Source organism: Salmo salar, chromosome 23 (genome assembly GCF_965601325.2).
Source record: "Salmo salar chromosome 23, fSalSal1, whole genome shotgun sequence".
NCBI lineage: Eukaryota > Metazoa > Chordata > Actinopteri > Salmoniformes > Salmonidae > Salmo > Salmo salar.
In genome coordinates, this window is record NC_138313.1 from 22358920 (window position 1) to 22382527 (window position 23608).

The 23608-nt window shown below is 41.8% G+C and overlaps 1 protein-coding gene across 4 annotated transcripts in view; it reads left to right on the forward strand.

The window, feature by feature from the left end:
- LOC106584205 (palladin) overlaps positions 1–23608 on the forward strand; it is a 135740-nt gene that overhangs the window by 44018 nt on the left and 68114 nt on the right. Inside the window, exon 1 of one of the 4 annotated variants that reach the window (XM_082967979.1) lies at positions 14493–14774. The exons of the other annotated variants lie outside the window; for them this stretch is intronic. The gene's annotated coding sequence lies outside the window, so the exon portion shown is untranslated. Of the gene's footprint in view, positions 1–14492; positions 14775–23608 lie in introns of those variants that run through there. 4 annotated transcript variants of the gene reach the window in all.

The window sequence follows — 23608 nt, forward strand, 5'->3', positions numbered from 1 at the left end:
CCTTGCGAGGAATCCTGTCGTCGACTTTTCGAGCCCCTGAGCCTGTGTAGGGATGTGTTTTGGTTTGGACTGTGTCTATTTTAGTATTTTAGTTTCTGCCACCCCTCCCCCCTTTTCCCACAATGGAATTGTTAAATGTATTATCTTGTTCACTACCCCGTTCAGTAGGTGGTGGCAATACACATTATAGGTTGTAGTCTGCCATTAAACCATAAAGAAGAAGAAGAATAAATAATAATGCGCTACTTGATTGACAGGGGGCGGAGCTTGGTGTGTGTGTGGGAAGCAGCCACAAGACGAGAGAGAGAGAGAGAGAGATGACAAACGAGTAAACTATAAAAACAGACATTACGCATGGCTTAGAGGCATTTCTAAATATTGTGTGCGATTATGAATCTTGTAATATCGATTTTGCACATTGCAATATTGCGATGTGAATTCAATTATTTGTGCAGCCCTAGTATGTATGTGTGTATATTTTGTGTTTGACTATGTGTTTACTTGAATGTGTAGGTGTGTGTCAGTGTGAGTGTAGAAGCCAGTTTTATGACTAGACAAGAGGTTCATACGGGACTCATAAAACCATAAACCCCTCCCCGATTCATGTCCATGTGACAGGAGTACAGCTGTACATTAAACTGTCTCACTCCGAGGCAAGAGAAGCATCTCTCTCTATCTCTATCTCTTTCTCGATCTCTCTTTACTCGCTTTGTCTCTTCTCCCCACCACTGTCATTATCAACATTCCTCCTTTTTTTCTCTTCCTCTCCCTTCCTCTCCCATCCGTTAGCTCTCTGTCCCTGTTTCCCTCTTCTCCCTCTCTCTCTCTCTCTCTCTCTCTCTCTCTCTCTTTCTCTCTCCCTCGCTGCACGCACAGCCACAGTTTGTCTGTGACTCAGACCCACAGGTCAGTGATGAGGCACTATGTTGTTTTTAGGTGATGATGTCATAGAGACAGTTGTATTCCGGGGGTCCATGTGTGGGGATTCAGTTTCATGTAAAGGGGAGGATGAGACCATCCATAATGTCTCATCATGTCTCATGTGTCTGTGCAGTAAAAAATGAGTAGGGAGGTTGGGGGGTTACAGAGTCCAAATGCTGTTAAGACAGTTAAAGTCCTCTGTCTCCTGCTGCTCTATATCATCTGTCTAAATTAAGAGATAACAACAACTTACTTCATAGTTATTTATAGAGGGCACATTTTTTAAAACTTTTTTTGTAAGAACATTCATGTGTCCAGTTTTCTGAGGGTTAGGAGAATAGTCCATCAATGTTCCACCAAACATACACAGAACAAGGTTGCCATGTTCTCAGAATACACAATATTAATGTTCTAGACACAAAAGTTGTTTCAGATCTACACTAGTGCCTAGGGAAGAGGGGTTAGGGTTTCTTTTGGACAAGGCCTAACTATGCTGGCCCCATAAGCACACATCCTAGCTCTTATTGGGACAGTGGTTAGGGTGTTTGTTTTTGGTGCTGGTGGCCTGGGTTCAAGACCCGCTTGGGAAGTCACCCTACTCTCACCTTCTTAGCAATTTATGTTAATGTCAATATTTGGCAACAGGTACAACACACCTATCTGATCTAATTAAAATGCGTTTCTAATTTAAAAATGGGAATCGGTAAAATTCTAGATACTGTAGCTGAGCATCTAAAAGAGAACTCTCTATCGTCCTTTTGAAATCCACACCATATATACCAACCATGTAGAACAAACATGTGTCTCTGATAAGGAATCACATCAGCTCTCGTCATTGCATTTCAATCTGTAACATTCCTAATTTGTTGCTGAAACATGGCCCAGGTGGTAGTGTTGCTTCTGATAGAAACATACATAGAACATGGTTGCCATATTCTCAGAATATCAGAAATGTGTATATATAGTAATATGTCTGTGCTTCCTCTCATTTACCATTTAAGTAATGATGATGCCAGTTATACCAAACAATACACAACGCAGTTCCATCTCCAAGTTTTATTGTGGAAAAATAGACAAATTGCAACATAATCACTTGGGACCAGTGTTGGGGATAATATATTACTAACAGTAATATATTACAGTTATATATTACTTTTATATGTAATGGAGAAATATAACGACTTACTGTCTTCAAATATTGTAATATTATTACAGTTTACAGTTAATTTTTTCAAGTAACCCGTATATTACATTCAGCAGCATATCTCTGGCGTGTTATATTTGCAGTGCCTTCGGAAAGTTTTCAGACCCCTTGACTTTTTCCTCATTTTGTTACGTTACAGCCTTATTCTAAAACTGATTAAATAAAAAAACATCCTCAGCAATCTAAACACAATACCCCATAATGCAAAAGATAACAGGTTTTTTGAATTTCTTCCAAATTAATAAAAAATAATTTGCAGAAATACCTTATTTACATAAGTATTCAGACCCTTTGCTATGAGACTCGAAATTGAGCTCAGGTGCATCCTGTTTCCAATTATCATCCTTGAGATGTTTCTACAACTTGATTGGAGTCCACATGTGGTAAATTAAATTGATTGGACATGATTTGGAAAGGCACACACCTGTCTATATAAGGTCCCACAGTTGAAGTGCATGTCAGAGCAAAAACCAAGCTATGAGGCCGAAGGAATTGTCCCTAGAAGTCCCGAGACAGGATTGTGTCGAGGCACAGATCTGGGGAAGGGTACTAAAACATTTTTGCAGCATTGAACGTCCCCAAGTACAGAGTGGCCTCCATCGTTCTTAACCTCCCTGGGCTAGGTGGGATGTTTGCGTCCCACCCTAGTCAACAGCCAGTGGAATCGCGTGGCGCGAAATACAAATCCCTAAAAAATGCTAGAACTTCAATTTCTCAAACATATGACTATTTTACACCATTTTAAAGACAAGACTCTCGTTAATCTAACCACATTGTCCGATTTCAAAAAGGCTTTACAGCGAAAGCAAAACATTAGATTATGTCAGGAGAGTACCCTACCAAAAATAATCACACAGCCATTTTCAAAGCAAGCATATATGTCACAAAAACCAAAACCACAGCTAAATGCAGCACTAACCTTTGATGATCTTCATCAGATGACACTCCTAGGACATTATGTTATACAATACATGCATGTTTTGTTCAATCAAGTTCATATTTATATTTATTTCAACAATGTAAGGACTTTCTGTATAGTCGTCTGATGTTGGAGGGGCATTTTAATCTGGATCACTATGATCAATAAAATATTTTCTTGAGTGTACTTTTAACAGAGCTGAGATTTACTTCAAAGTGCCTTCACCCTGTTGCTTACACCTATCAAGTTGTTTCAGATCTACACTAGTGCTTAGGGAAGAGGGGTTAGGGTTTATTCTGGACAGGGCCTAACTTTACTGGCCCAATAAGCACATTTCCTAGAGATATCCCTTATTGGGACTGTGGTTAGGGCGTTCATCATTGGTGTTGGTGCCCTGGGTTCAAGACAAACTTGGGAGTCACCCTACTCTCACATTCTTAGCAATATACACTGAGTGTAAAAAACATAAGGAACACCTTCTTAATATTGAGTTGCACCCCCTTTTGCCCTCAGAACAGCCTCACTTCGTTGGGGCATGGACTCTACAAGGTGTTGAATGCGTTCCACAGGGATGCTGGCCCATGTTGACTCCAACGCTTCCCACAGTTGTGTCAAGTTGGCTGGATCTCCTTTGGGTGGTGGACCATTCTTGAAAAACCCAACAGCATTGCAGTTCTTGACACACTCAAACCGGTGCACCTGGCACCTACTACGACATCCCGTTCAAAAGGCACTTTATTTATTTAACTAGGCAATAAGAACAAATACTTATTTACAATGACAGCCTAGTAACAATGGGTTAACTGCCTTGTTCAGGGTACCTTGTCAGCTCGGGGATTCAATCTAGTAACCTTTCGGTTACTGGCCCAATGCTCTAACCACTAGGCTATCTGCCACCCTTAAATATTTTGTCTTACCCATTCACTCTCTGAATGGCACACATACACAATCCATGTCTCAATTGTCTCAAGGCTTAAAAATCCTTCTTTAACCGGTTTCTTCCCCATCATCTACACTGATTGAAGTGGATTTAACAAGTGACATCAATAAGGGATCGTAGCTTTCACCTGGATTCACTTGGTCAGTCTATGTTATGGAAAGATGCTAATGTTTTGTTCACTGAGTGTATGTTACAGTGCCTTGCAAAAGTATTCATCCCCCTTGGTGTTTTTCTTATTTTGTTGCATTACAACCTGTAATTTAAATGGAATTTTATTTGGATTTCATGTAATGGACTTACACAAAATAGTTCAAATTGGTGAAGTGAAATGAAAAAAATAACTTGTTTCAAAAATTGTACTACATTTATTTTTACGGAAAAGTGGTGCGTGCATATGTATTCACCCTCTTAGCAATGAAGCCCCTAAATACGATCTGGTGCAACCAATTACCTTCAGAAGGCACATAATTAGTTAAATAATGTCCACCTGTGTGCAATCTAAGAGTCACATGATCTGTCACATGATCTCAGTATATATACACCTGTTCTGAAACATCCCACGGAGCACCATTAAATCCATTATTTAAAAAATGTAAGAATATGGCACCACAACAAACCTGCCAAGAGTGGGCCGCCCACCAAAACTCACGGACCAGGCAAGGAGAACATTAATCAGAGAGGCAGCAAAGAGACCAAAGATAACCCTGAAGGAGTTGCAAAACTCCACAGCGAAGATTGGACTATCTGTCCATAGGACCACTTTAAGCCTACACTCCACAGAGCTGGGCTTTATGGAAAAGTGGCCAGAAAAAAGCCATTGCTTAAAGAAAAAAATAAGCAAACACGTTTGGTGTTCACCTAAAGGCATGTGGGAGACTCCCCAAACATATGGAAGATGGTACTCTGGTCAGATGAGACTAAAACTTAGCTTTTTGGCCATCAAGGAAAATGCTATGTCTGGTGCAAACCCAACAACCTCTCATCACCCCGAGAACAACATCCCCACAGTGAAGCATGGTGGTGGCAGCATCATGCTGGGGGGATGTTTTTCCATCGGCAGGGACTGGGAAACTGGTCAGAATTGAAGGAATGATGGATGGCGCTAAATACAAAGAAATACTTGAGGGAAACCTGTTTCAGTCTTCCAGAGATTTGAGACTGGGACAGAGGTTCACCTTCCAGCAGGACAATGACCCTAAGCATACTGCTAAAGCAACACTTGAGTGGTTTAAGGGGAAACATTTAAATGTCTTGGAATGGCCTAGTCAAAGCCCAGACCTCAATCCAATTGAGAATTTGTGGTATTACTTAAAGGTTGCTGTACACCAGCAGAACCCATCCAACTTGAAGGAGCTGGAGCAGTTTTTCCTTGAAGAATAGGCAAAAATCCCAGTGGCTAGATGTGCCAAGCTTATAGAGACATACCCCAAGAGACTTTCAGCTGTAATTGTTGCAAAAGGTGGCTCTACAAAGTATTGACTTTGGGGGTTGAATAGTTATGCACGCTCAAATGTTCTTGTCTTATTTATTGTTTGTTTCACCCTAAAAAATATTTTGCATCTTCAAAGTGGTAGGCATGTTGTGTAAATCAAATGATATAAACCCCCAAAAATCTATTTTAATTCCAGGTTGTAAGGCAACAAAATAGGAAAAATGCGAAGGGGGTGAATACTTTCGCAAGCCACTGTATTCTCATTATTGCCATTTAAATTGCAGTTATCAGTTTATAAGCCTATGGAAATTTCGTTAGAACACTTGAAAATGTAAAAAAATGCATCTTTGTTTATTATCATAATGTGTATAGATTTCTCCTCTTTGACGGATTTCTGGAACTTTGGCTACCAGCTTTGTGCCTTTGTGCACATCCTCCAGATGCTTTTTCAGAGATCAAGGATTCCTTTGCAGAGTTTGCATCCTTTGCAGAGTTTGCATTTGACTAAAATGTTGTTCTCTTTCTCCTCGATTAACCCAAAATAATGGGAGCATTTCCACAAGGCAAAAGTTAAGCGGGCTAACAACACAGCTGCTATCTTTTTTATATTTTAGGCTTTTCAATTTCATTTTGATTTATTTAACTAGGCAAGTTAGTTAAGAACAAATTCTTATTTACAATGAGGGCCTACCCAGGGCCAAACCCTAACCTGGACGACGCTGGGCCAATTGTGCGCAGCCCTATGGGACTACCAATCATGGCCGGTTGTGATACAGGCTGTAATTGAACCAGTGTCTGTAGTGATGCCTCTAGCACTGAGATGCAGTGCCTTAGACCGCTGCGTCACTCAGGAGGTTGATAGCGCATGAGACAAGGCTTTAAAAGTAGACGGTACAGTGCCTTCAGAAAGTATTCAGACCCCTTGACTTTTTACGCATTTTGTTAGGTTACAGCCTTTTTTAATGTCCCTCATCAATCTACACACGATACATTATAATGGCACAGCAAAAAACAGGTTTTTAAAAAAAATGTACAGCCTTGAGTATTCTTGGGTATGACGCTACAAGCTTGGTACACCTATATTTGGGGAGTTTCTCCCATTCTTCTCTGCAGATCCTCTAAAGCTCTGTCAGGTTGGATGGGGAGTGTTGCTGCACAGCTATTTTCAGGTCTCTCCAGAGATCAGGTTCAAGTCCGGGCTCTGGCTGGTGCAACTCAAGGACATTCAGAGACTTGTCCGAACTAGTTTCCAAGTCCCTGCAGCTGAAAAACACCCCCACAGCATGATGCTGCCGCCACCGTAGGGATGGTGCCAGGTTTACTCCAGATGTGACACTTGGCATTCAGGTCAAAGAGTTCAATCTTGGTTTCATCAGACCAGAGAATCTGTTTCTCATGGTCTGAGAGTCGGTGCCTTTTCGCAAACTTCAAGTTGGCTGCCATGTGCCTTTTACTGAGGAGTGGCTTCCGTCTGGCCACTCTACAATAAAAGCCTGATTGGTGGAGTGCTGCAGAAATGTTTGTCCTTCTGGAAGGTTCCTCAAGAGGACCTCAAGAGCTCTATCAGAGTGACCATCGGGTTCTTGGTCACCTTCCCTACCAAGGCCCTTCTCCCCCAATTGCTCGGTTTGGCCGGCCGGCCAGCTCTAGGAAGTGTCTTGGTGGTTCCAAACGTCTTCCATTTAACCTGTCTGGGCTAGGGGGCAGTATTTGCACGGCCGGATAAAAAACATACCCAATTTAATCTGGTTTCTACTCCTGCCCAGAAACTAGAATATGCATATAATTAGTCGATTTGGATAGAAAACACTCTAAAGTTTCTAAAACTGTTTGAATGGTGTCTGTGAGTATAACAGAACTCATATGGCAGGCAAAAACCTGAGAAGATTCCATACAGGAAGTGCCCTGTCTGACAATTTGCTGTCCTTCTGTTGCATCTCTATCAAAAATACAGCATCTGTGCTGTAACGTGACATTTTCTAAGGCTTCCATTGGCTCTCTAAAGCCGCCAGAAAGTGGAATAGGGTGTCTGCTGTCTCTGGGCAAAGAACAGCAGCAGAATTTGTAAGTGGTCAGCCTGGGGACAGTGAGACTGAGATGCACGTTCACGAGACTACTCCATTTTTTTCTTTCAGCCTTTGAATGAATACAACGTTGCCAGGTTGGAATATTATCGCTATTTTACAAGAAAAATAGCATAAAAATTGATTTTAAACAGCGTTTGATATGCTTCTAAGTACGGTAATGGAATATTTTGAAATTTTTTGTCACGAAATGCGCTCGCACGTCACCCTTCGGATAGTGACCTGAACGCACAAACAAAATGGAGCTATTTGAATATAACTATGGATTATTTGGAACCAAAACAACATTTGTTGTTGAAGTAGAAGTCCTGGGAGTGCATTCTGACGAAGAACAGCAAAGGTAATCCAATTTTTCTAATAGTAATTCTGAGTTTAGTGAGCCCCAAACTTGGTGGGTGTCAAAATAGCTAGCCGTGATGGCCGAGCTATGTACTCAGAATATTGCAAAATGTGCTTTCGCCGAAAAGCTTTTTTAAAATCTGACACCGCGATTGCATAAAGGAGTTCTGTATCTATAATTCTTAAAATAATTGTTATGTATTTTGTGAACGTTTATCATGAGTAATTTAGTAAATTCACCGGAAGTTTTTGGTTGGTATGCTAGTTCTGAACATCACATGCTAATGTAAAAAACAAGACAAAACAAATGGAAAATGAAAGGTGGATCGGCGATGGCTAGAAGACCGGTGAAGTCGACCGCCGAACGCCGCCCGAACAAGGAGATGAACCGACTTCCGCGAAAGTCATGACAGTAGCAGGAAGATCGGAGTACCGTGAACCAAGAGGTTGTGAGTTCAAATCCAATTTACAATTTACAATCGCCATCGCCGATCCACCTTTCATTTTCCATTTGTTTTGTCTTGTTTTTCCGCACACCTGGTTTACATTCCCTCATCACTTGATGTGTATATAACCCTCTGTTCCCCCCATGTCTGTGTGTGGAATTGTTTGTTGTAAGTGTTTTGTGTATTTTGACTGGTTTGCGACGGGTTATTTCAACCCGTATTTTGCTGTTCTGGGTGCAGTTTGTTTTTTGCATCATTAAAGTGCTCCGGCTGTTACCCATTTCTGCTCTCTTGCGCCTGACTTCCCTGCAGCCAAATCCCAGGTGAGAACATGTTGAATAGTAATTACAGTATAAATTAACAAGCGCAATGTAATCATGTATGTCAAAGTGTCTCAAATATATTAGTGTTCTTGCAACGTTCCCATGAAACGTGTCTAGAATATTAATATTTTATATTCTGAGAACATGGCAGTTGAATTGTTATCAACACACCCTTCTGTCTGTCTCCAACTGTTTGAACAGCATGCTAACCTGTCCACTTTGTTCAGATGTTGAAATCAAGTGGCCTACCTTATTTCTCGGATTGAGAACGAGTTGCCAACTCCTTATATAATAGTTTTTAACGCTCATTGAACATTTATAAAACACAGTCTAGACAGCTAGTATAACAGTCTGTGGCTAAAATACTGCTAGCGGTAAGTGGTACCACAATGCCGCACACAACAGAATCTGGGCATTAATTTTCCAGAATCAATGTTCATTGATACTCCCAGTATACTGTAGTAGGGTATTCTCTTCAGTTTGAAGAGGAAACATAAAAAGGGTATAGTTAGAAAGGTTATGTTGTCTCCAATTACAGTAAAATAATGTCTCCATTTATTTAAGTGTCCATATGACCGACTCTGTTGGACCAAACCTCAAATGCAAATAGCGAGATGAAACTGCTTGTTGTCAGAGGAAGAATTGGTCTTTCATCTTTGTTCCTGTGAATGGCAGGAGGAGGAGCTTGGTGTGTGTGTGTGTAAATGGGAATGTGCAGAGACAAGACCAAAAAGACAACATGAGAACAGACGCTCATAAAAATGTAATTCATTTTATATTTTGCCCAGCCCTATGTGGATGTCTGGTTCAGGTCCCAGGCTCCCAATGACTGTCATGATTATTTATTTACAAGTTCATGGCAATTTGCTCTTCAGTACCTGATAGAGCAGACCCAGAAGGTGTAGGCGTTCATTTCAAGGCCCCTGGGCGGTACATTTACTTTGTGCGGTGAAAATCATGTGATGAAATCCTGCAATCCCAATGCAATCCAAGGGCTGGCTGGACTGCAGCCCGAATGCCCTGAGCTGCTGATGGAGGAGCAGTAGGTAAGTGAACAGCAGCTTGTTTGAACAATATATTATATATTGAACCAGTCAAAAGTTTTACCAATCATAAGTGGGGTACTGCCCCTAACACCCTAATGGACGGGCCGCCAATGTCGCCTGGTGATGTCACCAGGCAGGCCAAAACTCCATCCCACCAAAACTGGCAAAAAAGTATTCAAACAGCTCTTACACTAAAAGGGCATTATCATCATTTTCACAATTTCACATTATTATTCCAACCTCATGATGTGGAAATATATATACAGTTGAAGTCGGAAGTTTACATACACTTAAGTTGGAGTCATTAAAACTTGTTTTTCAACCACTCCACAAATTTCTTGATAACAAACTATAGTTTTGGACACCTACTTTGTGCATGACACAAGTAATTCTTCCAACAATTGTTTACAGACGGATTATTTCATTTATAATTCACTGTATCACAATTCCAGTGGGTCAGAAGTTTACATACACTAAGTTGACTGTGCCTTTAAACAGCTTGGAAAATTCCAGAAAATAAAGTCATGCCTTTAGAAGCTTCTGATAGGCTAATTGACATCATTTGAGCCAATTGGAGGTGTACCTGTGGATGTATTTCAAGGCCTACCTTCAAACTCAGTGACTCTTTGCTTGACATCATGGGAAAATCAAAAGAAATCAGCCAAGACCTCAGAAAATAATGTAACCTCCACAAGTCTGGTTCATCCTTGGGAGCAATTTCCAACCGCCTGAAGGTACCACGTTCATCTGTACAAACAATAGTACGCAAGTATAAACACCATGGGACCACGCAGCCGTCATACGGCTCAGGAAGGAGACGCGTTCTGTCTCCTAGAGATTAATGTACTTTGGTGCGAAAAGTGCAAATCAATCCCAGAACAACAGCAAAGGACCCTGTGAAGATGCTGGAGGAAACAGGTACAAGTATCTACATCCACAGTAAAACGAGTCCTATATCGACATAACCTGAAAGGCCGCTCAGCAAGGAAGAAGCCACTGCTCCAAAACCGCCATAAAAAAGCCAGACTATGGTTTGCAACTGCACATGGGGACAAAGATCGTACTTTTTGGAGAAATGTCCACTGGTCTGATGAAACAAAAATAGAACTGTTTGGCCATAATGACCATCGTTATGTTTGAAGGAAAAAGGGGGAGGCTTGCAAGCTGAAGAACGGGGGTGGCAGCATCATGTTGTGGGGGTGCTTTGCTGCAGGAGGGACTGGTGCACTTCACAAAGTAGATGGCATCATGATGCAGGAAAATGATGTCTATATATTGAAGCAACATCTCAAGACATCAGTCAGGAAGTTAAAGCTTGGTTGCAAATTGGTCTTCCAAATGGACAATGACCCCAAGCATACTTCCAAAATTGTGGCAAAATTGCTTAAGGACAACAAAGTCAAGGTATTGTAGTGGCCATCACAAAGCCCTGACCCCAACCTATAGAACATTTGTGGGCAGAACTGAAAAAGGCGTGTGCGAGCAAGGAGGCCTACAAATCCGACTCGGTTACACCAGCTCTGTCAGGAGGAATGGGCCAAAATTCACACAACTTATTGTGGGAAGCTTGTGGAAGACCCAAGTTAAACAATTTAAAGGCAATGCAACCAAATACTAATTGAGTGTATGTAAACTTCTGACCCACTGGGAATGTGAAGAATGAAATAAAAGCTGAAATAAATAATCTACCATTACCATTATTCTGACATTTCACACTCTTAAAGTAAAGTGGTGATCCTAACTCACCTAAAACAGGGAATTTTTATTATGATTAAATGTCAGGATTTGTGAAAAACTGAGTTTAAATGTATTTGGCTAAGGTGTATGTAAACTTCAGACTTCAACTGTATATATAAAACACAAGGAAATCACGTTTTTGAATACTCTGAGACAGTCTTTTGTTGAAGGACTTATTCTTTATAGAGAGAAAAAGGGCACATGAGAGAGAGAGAGAGAGAGAACACTGTAGGCTGATTCGCATCATGCTGAGGCCAAGGATCAAAGCAGACACATAGTCCTCATTTTTCTTTATTTTCCTGGATAGTCACCTGTTCAAGTGTCCTGGGATAAGGAATACTTTTTGGGATTTTTAAGTCCATCAGTCGAGCACCTTATTTCCTTTTTTGTTCAAGCTGGGCTGAAGCCCATTTGGCTATGCTTTCTTTCTGCCAGGGACTTAGGGTTTAAGTGTTTTTTGTACGTATTGCCAATTTGTAACATATAATACGAATTGTAATTCGTCACGTCATACAAAATGGGTGATGGACATCCACAAATTAATAGATAAACATTGATAAACATCATACTAAACTGATGTCCCGGATTTACGTACAGAATAATACAAAATGCCCTGAGACCAGGTTGGAAATTATGTTGCTGCTACTGCAGAAACCGTATTTAAGATGAAGTCTACCTCATGGTCTGAAAGCCTGTTATGAACTGTCCCTCTCTCTTATCCCTCTCTGGCCTGGCAGATGAAAACATACAGAAAGGATGTTTTATCAATCTCGCTCCATTTGAAATGCTGATTTCAAGCATTTTTAAGACAACCCGTTGTTTGTTTCCCCTCAGTGGAAAACCCAGCATCTTTTCCTCTCCATGTTGAACTCATAAGAGTTCTCATGGATGTCTGTTTTGTTGTTTTTCATGTTGTAATTGCTCCTATCCAAGTGAACTTCATGAGTGGTCCTATTCTTATTTTGCTTTGGGAATGTGAAGGTTGTCATGGAAATGTTGACATGTACTGTACCCATTTTTGTATGATGTCATGTGACCTTGACATGGCCCTTTTTAAACAGTGAAATAGACTACTCCGTGTAAGTGGGTTTTGCGTACTTGTAAGCACGAATGTATGTGGTTGTTAATGGGAGTTTCCATATTAAGTGGGTGTGTAATGTTATAATGCTTGTGTTGGACAGTGTGGATACTGTACTGTAAGTGTGTGTGCTCCATATGGAAATGAGAGCTGATAGGGAGGAGGCCCTTCATGCTGTCAGTTGACTTACATCTTGAAAGGTCCTGATGCTCCCAGCCAGAACCGTCTCTTCCAGCTCCAAACTATCTCTCTTCCTGAACCAAGCCTCCCTGAACACTGTGTTATAGCCCTAATGATACAGATGGGGCAGGCCAGCTTTTATACAGACCAGAGACCAGCAACAGCAGGCCTGAGGTTAACCTACTGTGGGCCAGCCTGGTATTAGTAATGTGAACATCTTGAACCAGTAAAAGTCATCGTCTCATTAACCTGTGTTTTATGGTTACTTAAGCCGGAGGATACACACATAGTTCTTTTCATGTCTTTTTCACAGTAGTGTAGCTCCAATGGAATGGCTATGAAACCAACCCCTTTTATTGGGTAGCTAGAATAAACAAACTGTGAGAGAGCAGCATGAACCAGCCCATCATTGGTTTGTGTATGTGGGTGTGTGTATTCATCTTCGTCGGTCTGTGCACACGCTATACACTCTTTCGCACACACACACACACACACACACACACACACACACACACACACACACACACACACACACACACACACACACACACACACACACACACACACACACACACACACACACACACACACACACACACACACACACACACACACTCACACTGTCTCTGGTATGAACCCCTCCTAGCAACAACTACCACAAATAATTCCATCTGCTGCTGCTTCCCAGTGGCAGAGCCTCCACTGACACACACAGACAAAAATATCACTGGGCAGTTCACCCAATGTTATAAAACCCCAAAACCTGAACCCCATACTGAGCATTTCACTGAGTGAAAAACTACACCCTTTCATGCTTCATTTGATGTTAGCCCCTGTGTCAGGCCTTGCCCCAGTGCACTAGAGAAACGTCAATCACTTTATTCACATTTCTAGCTCTACTGTATGTAAGCTGTACAGTAAGCGTTTGGAGTGTGAGGGCTGCAGTCAGTCTTAGGGCAGTGTATGCTCTTTTTGCAGAGCATGATCAGGCAGGGTTCACAGCCATCTGTCCCATACTGACCAGGTGCTGCCCACTCTAAGTAGATCTATTTCTATACCGTCCTAACTAAGCTATTTTAGACCTGGCCAAAGTGGCCTATTTCAATTTGGCAGGCAAGATAAAATGTCTGATGTCACAAAGCACTGTTATTTTTAATTTCTCATCATTATACCACACACAGAATTAAGCCTCTAAGGCCTTTTTATCCCCTAAAGTAATCTGGCTCTGTCAGTCCCAGAACTGAGGGGTATTGTTGGACTTTACGATGACCAGTAGACCGTGACCCAGCCTGCTAAACTGACAGAATACAGACAGAATACAGAATGCATGGCACAGCTTTGTTTCAGTATGGGGGAAAAAACGTGACAATGAAGCTGCTAGGATAACATTTGGCCCCACAAGCAGAATGGCATCCGAAACATACAAATACATACAAATACTACTGCCACTGATGTTTCAACCCACCTGGATATGATTTTTTATCAGGATGTACAGTACAGTACCAGGATCATCCTGATTTAGTCTCTTGGGTTTCCATGTTATTGACCCAGAGAGAGTAATTGGGATGGAGTAGAGTTGGGGGGTTTAACCCCCAGTGTGTCTCAGCCTGGGGGACTCTGGACATGATGTCAGCACCTCTCTTTCCCCCTTCCTCCATGGGTTCCTGGTCCAGCCACAGTGGACTCCAAAATGGGATCGATGTGTTATTTACTGATACTGTCAGCAAGCGGGGGGAAAACAAGCGATACACAGAGATTGAAGGAGAGTTCAACTGAAGTCATGCCAAGAGATCAGAGTCCGACTCACGTCTCACAACGTTGCTTTTAAAAAATCATACTGTCTCTCTCTCCTTCTGTCTCTCTCCACTTTACTCTGCTCCCTCCCACTCTGTTCCCTCTGTGCCCTCTGTGTGTGTTTCAGTGTTACTCAGTGGCAGAGTGTGTGTGTGTGTGTGTGCGTGTGTGTGTGTGTGTGTGTGTGTCAGTGTTTTTGACAGTGGCTTAGTGAGAGTCACTCTCTCAGAAGTTGAGACTTTATATAAATCTTCAATTACTTCACTTGAAGATAAAGGAAATTATAGGTGACATTCTTATATTCAATAACTTGGCCAGTACATCAGCACAGGTAAGGAACTCTGAACTTTGAACCCTGTTGTTGTTGTTAATGTAGCCTACTTTAGTTTATTAGTTTAAAGTTGACTTACTTGTTCATGTCATTGTTTGGTGAATCTGTCATATTTTATCAACTCATCTGCTCGTGTGGTTGTTATACAAATATTGGCAATTAATTTGGGTCTGGAATGAATTAATTTCTCAGAATATTTCAGGGCAAGACATTATTAGTCATATCAAGTAAAGTTGTGGTCCTGGTGGAGAAATTATAATGATGTATTTGGTTACATGCTGTACATTTGTGGTATTTGATGGAAGGTTTTACTGGGTTTTGATGCTGAACATGATTTTGTTCAGTGTTGGGTCACTCATTAACAAAAAAGCTAAGCCTGTTTGTATTTCATCACCTCAGGGCACTCCTTGCCTCTCACACTGTTTTCCTACTCTTGTGAGGCTCTTCATAGTCCGTGTTATTCCATTGGACTGTGTCATCTTTTTTTGATGTTTATTTGGGAAAGCTGCTTTGTGCATGGCTGATATCTACTATAAATATTTATTGATTCGTCTTGCACTTATTTAATTTGATAACAGATACTCATGAAATATGTAAGATGGAACTTTACTCTGTAGGGTAAGGATAACGTGTGTGCATGTGCGTGTGCGTGTGCAACCCAGTATCACAGATTATTGTGAAATAGACAAGAATTGCTTATTGGATTTTTTTTTTGGTATGCAGTACACAGTTTTGTATAGGGGAATGTGGGGTAAGTTGAGCTAAAGGGGTAAGTTGAGCCACCTGTGTTTCTAAGAAAACATACACAAAATGTATCATTTGACCAAATATTTAGGAAGAGGTCATAATTTCATGGAGTCCGTGAAGGAAGGAACTACATGAAAAAAGTGGTAAGCAAGTCAGGTCCAAAAAACAGATTTTCACTGTCAAATTAATTTATTCTGTTAGAGGTTTCATAATGCTTGTATCTAAACCAAAGTATTATAGATCATTTTAAGATTGTTCTATATATCAGTTGGGGTCTCTATAAGCTTCAATATGAGGTCCTAAACCTAGCATGAAACTGTGTCCTTGAAGCTACGTGGGCTAATATAGTCAAAATGTTTGCCTTGGGGTAAGTTGAGACAATGGCCATAGGGTGAGTTAAGCCAATGGCCATGGGGTGAGTTAAGCCAATAGTTGAGCCAAGGGCAAGTTGAGCAAATTCAAATGTTTTCTTCTCAGGTGTAATGCAATGCATTATCGCTGGGATTTGAGGTAACAACAGGTCCTGGTCTATGTTAAAAGTAAAAAGTGTTTGTTAGGTGTTAAGCCTGTGTTAAAAGATGCTTAAAATTATTAAAATGAAAAAAGTGGTTGTGATTGTGTTGAATTGTGTTTGTGAAATAAAAATATACATGGTTTTAAAAAGGTAGCGGTAATATTTAATTCAGTACAGACATTTGTAGGCGGCTTCACATACCCTGTCCGGCGGCTCAACTTACTACTTACCCCGGGTAAGTTGTGCCAGGAGACGGCTTTTTTGGACAAGCTATGTTTTCACATCTGTAATGTTTACATGAATTCTGATTATGTCCATGGATACACAACGTCCTGAAATATATATACATATCTTTGTTAGAAAGAATACTATATTTCCCTTGACGGAGTGATGCTGAATGTAAAAATGGATAAACTTATCCCACTCTTCCCTACAGTGCATTTCAATCACAGATAAAGACAGTAGGTTACTTAAGACAGAAATGATAGCAGGGAGGTTGGTCAGGGAGGATGGGTGGGTGTATAACACGACCATCTAGCAGCCCAAACATTGCGTGTTCGAATCACGTCATGGACAATTTTAGCTAATTTGCAACTACTGACTACCTTTTAACTACTTAGCTAGCATGTTAGCTAACCCTAACCTTGCCCACTTAAAGTCCTTAGCTAGCAAGTTACATAACCCTAACCTTAACCCCTAAACCTAACCTTAACCCCTAACCCCTAGCCTAGCTAACGTTAGCCACCTAGCTACCTTAGCTAACGTGAACCGCCTAGCTAACGTGGCTAACGTTAGCCACAACAAACTGGAATTTGTGTAATGTACACAAATGCATTATGAACAATGAAAATTGTGAAATAGACACAAAATGTGTTGTGAAGAAAACCGTGAAATACAAATGAATCTGTCACAAATTTCAAATATGTAGTTTGTGTCTATTTCATAATAAACTGTGATAGTGTGTCGGTGTGTGTCTGTGTGTGTGTATGTGGGGGGAAGTTTGTGTGTGCTCATGTTTGTGAGTTTGTGTGCGTGCGTGCATTCGTGTGTGTGTGTGTGTGTGTGTGTGTGTGTGTGTGTGTGTGTGTGTGTGTGTGTGTGTGTGTGTGTGTGTGTGTGCATAAATATTCATCACTTAGCTCAACTGCTGCACATGCATCTTTCACTGTCTCCGTGGAGCTTCGCTCTCTCTCTCTCAATCTACTACAGCTGTCCTCTGTTCAGAATAGTCCCTCTGAACCCTGGCCCATTACCCCTAACCCTGCCTGATATAAATGGCTACTCAAGCATCAAATTGCACTTTCCACAAATTTTGTTAGATGGGTTTCTAGAATGTATCATTATTTTCCTCCCTTTTAGTGTACACCCAAACTCATACAACACGCACGCACACGCGCATGCGCGCACACACACACACACACACACACACACACACACACACACACACACACACACACACACACACCTGGAGGGACTGTGGCATGAACATAAACATTGATTCGTCAGATGGCCTCATCTAACCCTAGCTTCACAATATCTGATGCCAACTAAGACTTTCCATATTTCTCGGTGACATTATTCCTCCCCCAGAGAGAGAAAACAGACAGGGAAATAGGATCTTAAACAGGGTTTTCTGTGCTGCTGTCAGCACTTCTGACAGTGCCGTGCCCAGATCACACACATATGGTCAAGATTAGTCTGTAAACCATTTGCCCCTTTTTTCTAATCAGTTTTCAGATGAACTTGTTATGATTCTGAGTATATCCATATGGAATAACGCTGCCTGTGTCATTTGCCAAAAAATGAATTGATTAAATAAGTGCGTTACGTTGTTGGGTGCGTAGGTAGCTGCAATAGGGAGAGATTATTTCTCCATAAAGTGATGAGACCCGGCCATATGCGTACACAATCTTCCAAAGCCTTCATGTGTCATCGTGCTTTTAGATCTATTCCCAGAGATGTCTGCACAAGTTCTTCAATTCTCCCAAGAGACCTAGAGTTTGCATGACATTTCACGGTCGGGTGACCATTTATGGGTTAAGTGAGGAGATTGATACAGCTCTTCATTTGGTGTGTGTACATTAGTGAAAGAGTTTCTTTATGTCTGTGAGTGTGGGTGGGTCTGGGAGTGTGGCTGTATTTGTGTGTGTTTGGAGAGTTTGCATGACACTGACACAAAAAACGATCTGGCTCTAGAGCTTGTACTTGTACAGACTGTGGTGTCTGCTTGTCTTTGAAACTCTCCCAAGGGCATTATTGAATACTTTTTATATAAAAAAACATGTTTTGACAAAAAAATCACTGGAGAACCATTTTTTTCAACTTTATGGTGCAGTTTGTAATTATCAATAAAGACTTAAGTGCTGCTTCAGTCCAGTTGCACTTTGCTTGGTTCCTGTGGTCAGTACAGGAGAGACTGAGCATTAGAGGGAGAGATGACTAACATGCTGGCCAAACCGGACACACACCGTAGCACGCACGTTCATTTTGTTCACCCAAACCAGAAGCCATCAGGACACCCAGGTTGAAATATCAGAACAAACTCTGAACCAATTATATTAATTTGGGGACAGGTCAAAAAGCATTAAACATTTATGGCAATTTACCTAGCTAGCTTGCTGTTGCTAGCTAATTTGTCCTGGGATATAAACATTGGGTTGTTATTTAACTGAAATGCACAAGGTCCTCTACTCCGACAATTAATCCACAGTTAAAACGGTAAACCACATTTTTTTTCTCGTCATCTCTCCTCCTTCCTTCAGGCTTCTTTTTCGTCTTTGGACTTTATATGGCTTTTCGTCTTTCGACTTTATATGGCTTTTTTTCTTTGGACTTAATATGAAGGTTGGCAAACAACTTTACAGAATTACTACAACCGACTGGAGTGTGGACCTCAGTTCATCTTTCAATCACCCACGTGGGTATACGCTCCTAAAAACCAATGAGGAGATGGGAGAGGTGGGACTTGCAGCGCGTTAAGGGTCACAAATAGAACCAATTTCTATTTTAGCGCCTGGCCACGCAGACGCTCAACGGGCAATGTGGGTGCATTGATTGAATAACATGTATGTGTAAATGTATTTTGCAACGCTCATGCACGCGAAGTGTCCGGTCTGGTCAGCATGTAAGAGACAGTGATGTATGTATGCCAGACCGGACGTGTATACTCTATTCTCATATACACTTTTGGGGGGTGGGTATGTGTGCTGGCATCTAACCCGATGTGCCTCTGTCCTGATGGAATCTCTCTCACGCCCTCTCTCTTTCTCTGTCTCTCCCTCTGTCTTTCTCTCCGTCTGCTCTTTCCTTCGCTCTCCGGTCTTGCGGTGAAACTGAGCTTCACTCTGTAAATCTTTCCATCAACAGCAGCAAATAACAACAGGATCAGATGAGGTGACTGTGGACCTAGGCACGCACCAGAGAGGGCCAGGGCTAAAGTACATGGTTTTGTCTCACCCTTTACAATGCTATGTTCATGTTCTGTCTTGCCATTTTGGCGTTTTGGGTGGATCAGCCTGTGTGTTGGCACTGATGTATGGTGCAACAGATGGGTCGTTCCACCAATTCGGTGCCTTTTGAGAATTGTAACTTGGTCCAAAAAAGAGCACATGTTCAACTTCATAAAAAAACATGTTTTCCCATCTCAAGAGGTTAAATACAAAAAGGACTATAGTAAGTGTCTATTATCAGGGTTGACCGTAACAGGGTTGACCGTAACAGGGTTGATTATTATCTTAAATCAGCCATAAATCCCCTTGTGACAGGGGGAAGGGAAGCTCACCTTCTTTAACACTATGATTTGACTATTAGATGTTCAATGTTTATTTTGATTTTAAAAAAAATTAAGGAATATTTTCACCATATTAAAATGAGAGATCAGTGCACGTAACAGAGTTGACCTTAAAATGAGGGACAGACGTAAATTAATCACTAATCACATGAAATAAATCATCTTCAGAAATGTCAAAGCAACAGAATAACTAGGGCTTTACAATGATAGTGAAATGTTGGGGTTAAGTTGGTTTATAATCTTCCTAGAAGTTGCAGAAGGTGCACGGAGGGAAATGTCAAAATGCAGAATTTTGGTACTTTAGTTGTCTTTATTCATGTAAGAATCAAATTGATTGAATTCTTCATGTGGTCTATATTAAAGGCCACATTTGTTATAATTGGATTTTAAAATTAAATATTGGTGCCCAATTTCTACTTGATATATCAAAGGGATGAAAAAGGCACTTATTTTATGGAATGACCAACATATTCAAAGGACCACCTACACCTGCATTACTTCCTGTTTGGGGTTTTAGGCTGGGTTTCTGTACAGCACTTTGAGATATCAGCTGATGTAAGAAGGGCTATATAAATACATTTGATTTGATTTGAAATTTGATTTGAAATAGCCAGATATTAAGATTGCTACATTTGTATCATGCCTCAATGAGCGACATTCACAATAACCAGCTCCCCTACTCCCCATTCCCTCTGAGAAATCCTCTGTTGGATAGTGTACAGAACTTTGCTCACCTCAGATTTCTTTGTAAAGCTGGTAGGAGCAGCTGTTCTGATGGATGGAGGGTTGTAGTCAAGGTTCTAATGAAGGAGGTCTAGTCAATGTGTGCTTGAGGGAGGGTTGGGGGGATGTCTGGATGTCCTCTGGCTTGGTGCCTAGGGGTGGGAGAGGAAAGGAGAGGCCATGGCTAAAACACTCAGGTAGTTGCTCCTAGCTACACACCCGGCCATTGTGTGTGGTGTGTGTGTGTGTGTGTGTGTGTGTGTGTGTGTGTGTGTGTGTGTGTGTGTGTGTGTGTGTGAGGGTTGGGGGGGGGCAGAGTGTGTTTCATAATGTTATTGTACAGGGTGTGTAAGAGGAAGAGGGTGGTGAAGGTGAAGGGTGTGGAATTTAAGAAATTCTTATTGAATGGCTATCGTTCAAATCGTTCAAGGTCATTAATGCAGAGTGGCTGTGTCCTGCTCTCACACCCACACTTCCCACCTACATCCTGGACCTACTGAAGGCCCACTTCCTCTTGTTCTCTGTCTGAGGGTTACATTACCCACCACTGCTAGGCCACATCTGGACCAGCCAGCCCAGCCTAGTGCTGCTCCATCGGGAACAGTGAGAACAGAGGTGTTGTCTTAGGTCTCTCGTTCTATAGTGTTGTTGTGTGGTGGTGTGTGTTTGGTCCTACGATTTGTTGTGCCCCCCACAGGAGGCCTTTTGCCTTTTGGTAGGACGTCAATGTAAATAAAAATGGGCTCTTAATTGACTTGCCTAGTTAAATAAAGGTTACATTTTAAAAAATGGAAACAGTGGAACAGTAAGAGGGAACAGTGAGAACAGTAAGAGGGAACAGTGAGAACAGTAAGAGGGAGCAGTGAGAACAGTAAGAGGGAACAGTGAGAACAGTGAGAGGGAACAGTGAGAACAGTAAGAGGGAACAGTGAGAACAGTAAGAGGGAACGGTAAGAACAGTAAGAGGGAACAGTGAGAACAGTGAGAGGGAACAGTGAGAGCAGTAAGAGGGAACAGTGAGAACAGTAAGAACAGTAAGAGGGAACAGTGAGAACAGTAAGAGGAAACAGTGAGAACAGTAAGAGGGAACAGTGAGAACAGTAAGAGGGAACAGTGAGAACAGTAAGAGGGAACAGTGAGAACAGTAAGAGGGAACAGTGAGAACAGTAAGAGGGAACAGTAAGAGCAGTAAGAGGGAACAGTGAGAACAGTAAGAACAGTAAGAGGGAACAGTGAGAACAGTAAGAGGAAACAGTGAGAACAGTAAGAGGGAACAGTGAGAACAGTAAGAGGGAACAGTGAGAACAGTAAGAGGAAACAGTGAGAACAGTAAGAGGAAACAGTGAGAACAGTGAGAAAAGTAAGAGGGAACAGTAAGAACAGTAAGAGCAGTAAGAGGGAACGGTGAGAACAGTAAGAGGGAACAGTGAGAACAGTGAGAACAGTAAGAGGGAACGGTGAGAACAGTAAGAGGGAACAGTGAGAACAGTAAGAGGGAACGGTGAGAACAGCAAGAGGGAACAGTGAGAACAGTAAGAGGGAACGGTGAGAACAGTGAGAACAGTAAGAGGGAACGGTGAGAACAGTAAGAGGGAACAGTGAGAACAGTAAGAGGGAACGGTGAGAACAGTGAGAACAGTAAGAGGGAACGGTGAGAACAGTAAGAGGGAACAGTGAGAACAGTGAGAACAGTAAGAGGGAACAGTGAGAACAGTAAGAGGGAACAGTGAGAACAGTAAGAGGGAACGGTGAGAACAGTAAGAGGGAGCAGTGAGAACAGTAAGAGGGAACGGTGAGAACAGTGAGAACAGTAAGAGGGAACAGTGAGAACAGTAAGAGGGAACAGTGAGAACAGTAAGAGGGAACGGTAAGAACAGTAAGAGGGAACAGTGAGAACAGTGAGAGGGAACAGTGAGAACAGTGAGAGGGAACGGTGAGAACAGTAAGAGGGAACGGTGAGAACAGTGAGAACAGTAAGAGGGAACGGTGAGAACAGTAAGAGGGAACAGTGAGAACAGTAAGAGGGAACAGTGAGAACAGTAAGAGGGAACGGTAAGAACAGTAAGAGGGAACAGTGAGAACAGTAAGAGGGAACGGTGAGAACAGTAAGAGGGAACGGTGAGAACAGTAAGAGGGAACAGTGAGAACAGTGAGAACAGTAAGAGGGAACAGTGAGAACAGTGAGAGGGAACAGTGAGAACAGTAAGAGGGAACGGTAAGAACAGTAAGAGGGAACAGTGAGAACAGTAAGAGGGAACGGTGAGAACAGTAAGAGGGAACGGTGAGAACAGTAAGAGGGAACAGTGAGAACAGTGAGAGGGACCGGTGAGAACAGTAAGAGGGAACGGTGAGAACAGTAAGAGGGAACGGTGAGAACAGTAAGAGGGAACGGTGAGAACAGTAAGAGGGAACAGTGAGAACAGTGAGAACAGTAAGAGGGAACAGTGAGAACAGTGAGAGGGAACAGTGAGAACAGTAAGAGGGAACGGTGAGAACAGTAAGAGGGAACAGTGAGAACAGTGAGAACAGTAAGAGGGAACAGTGAGAACAGTTAGAAATACAGTGAGACCAGTGAGAAGGAACAGTGAGTCGTGTTCAGCACATTCCACAGTGCCTGGCTAAACAGAGCTAAATGGAGCGGGGATTAAAAAAGGAGCCTGTCTCTAAGTGAGTTTACTCAGTAATTACGCGTAATAGCAGGTCATTAGTGTTTGATTAATATGTGGTTTTATTGTGGTGCTCGTCGGGAGAGGGTAACATTTACTCTGCAACTCTGGCTGCCTGCTAGGTTCAACTTGAGCTCCTGGCTGCCCTACTTTACTCGTTCTCCCTCTTTATGGGTAGCTTTTGCATTTCTACCAAACTGGACCCTAGTGAATGTACAGTAATCCATCCAAAGCCATGCTCCTTCACGCCTATAAAACACGGGGAGTCTGTATGACACATGCTGTATCGCGTGTTACACTGTTTGACTGAGACTTAGAGCTGGAGGAGAGGCTGGCAGGACAGAGCTGTACCACAACCACAATGGAAAATTATTAACAAGCCTCAATCTGACCA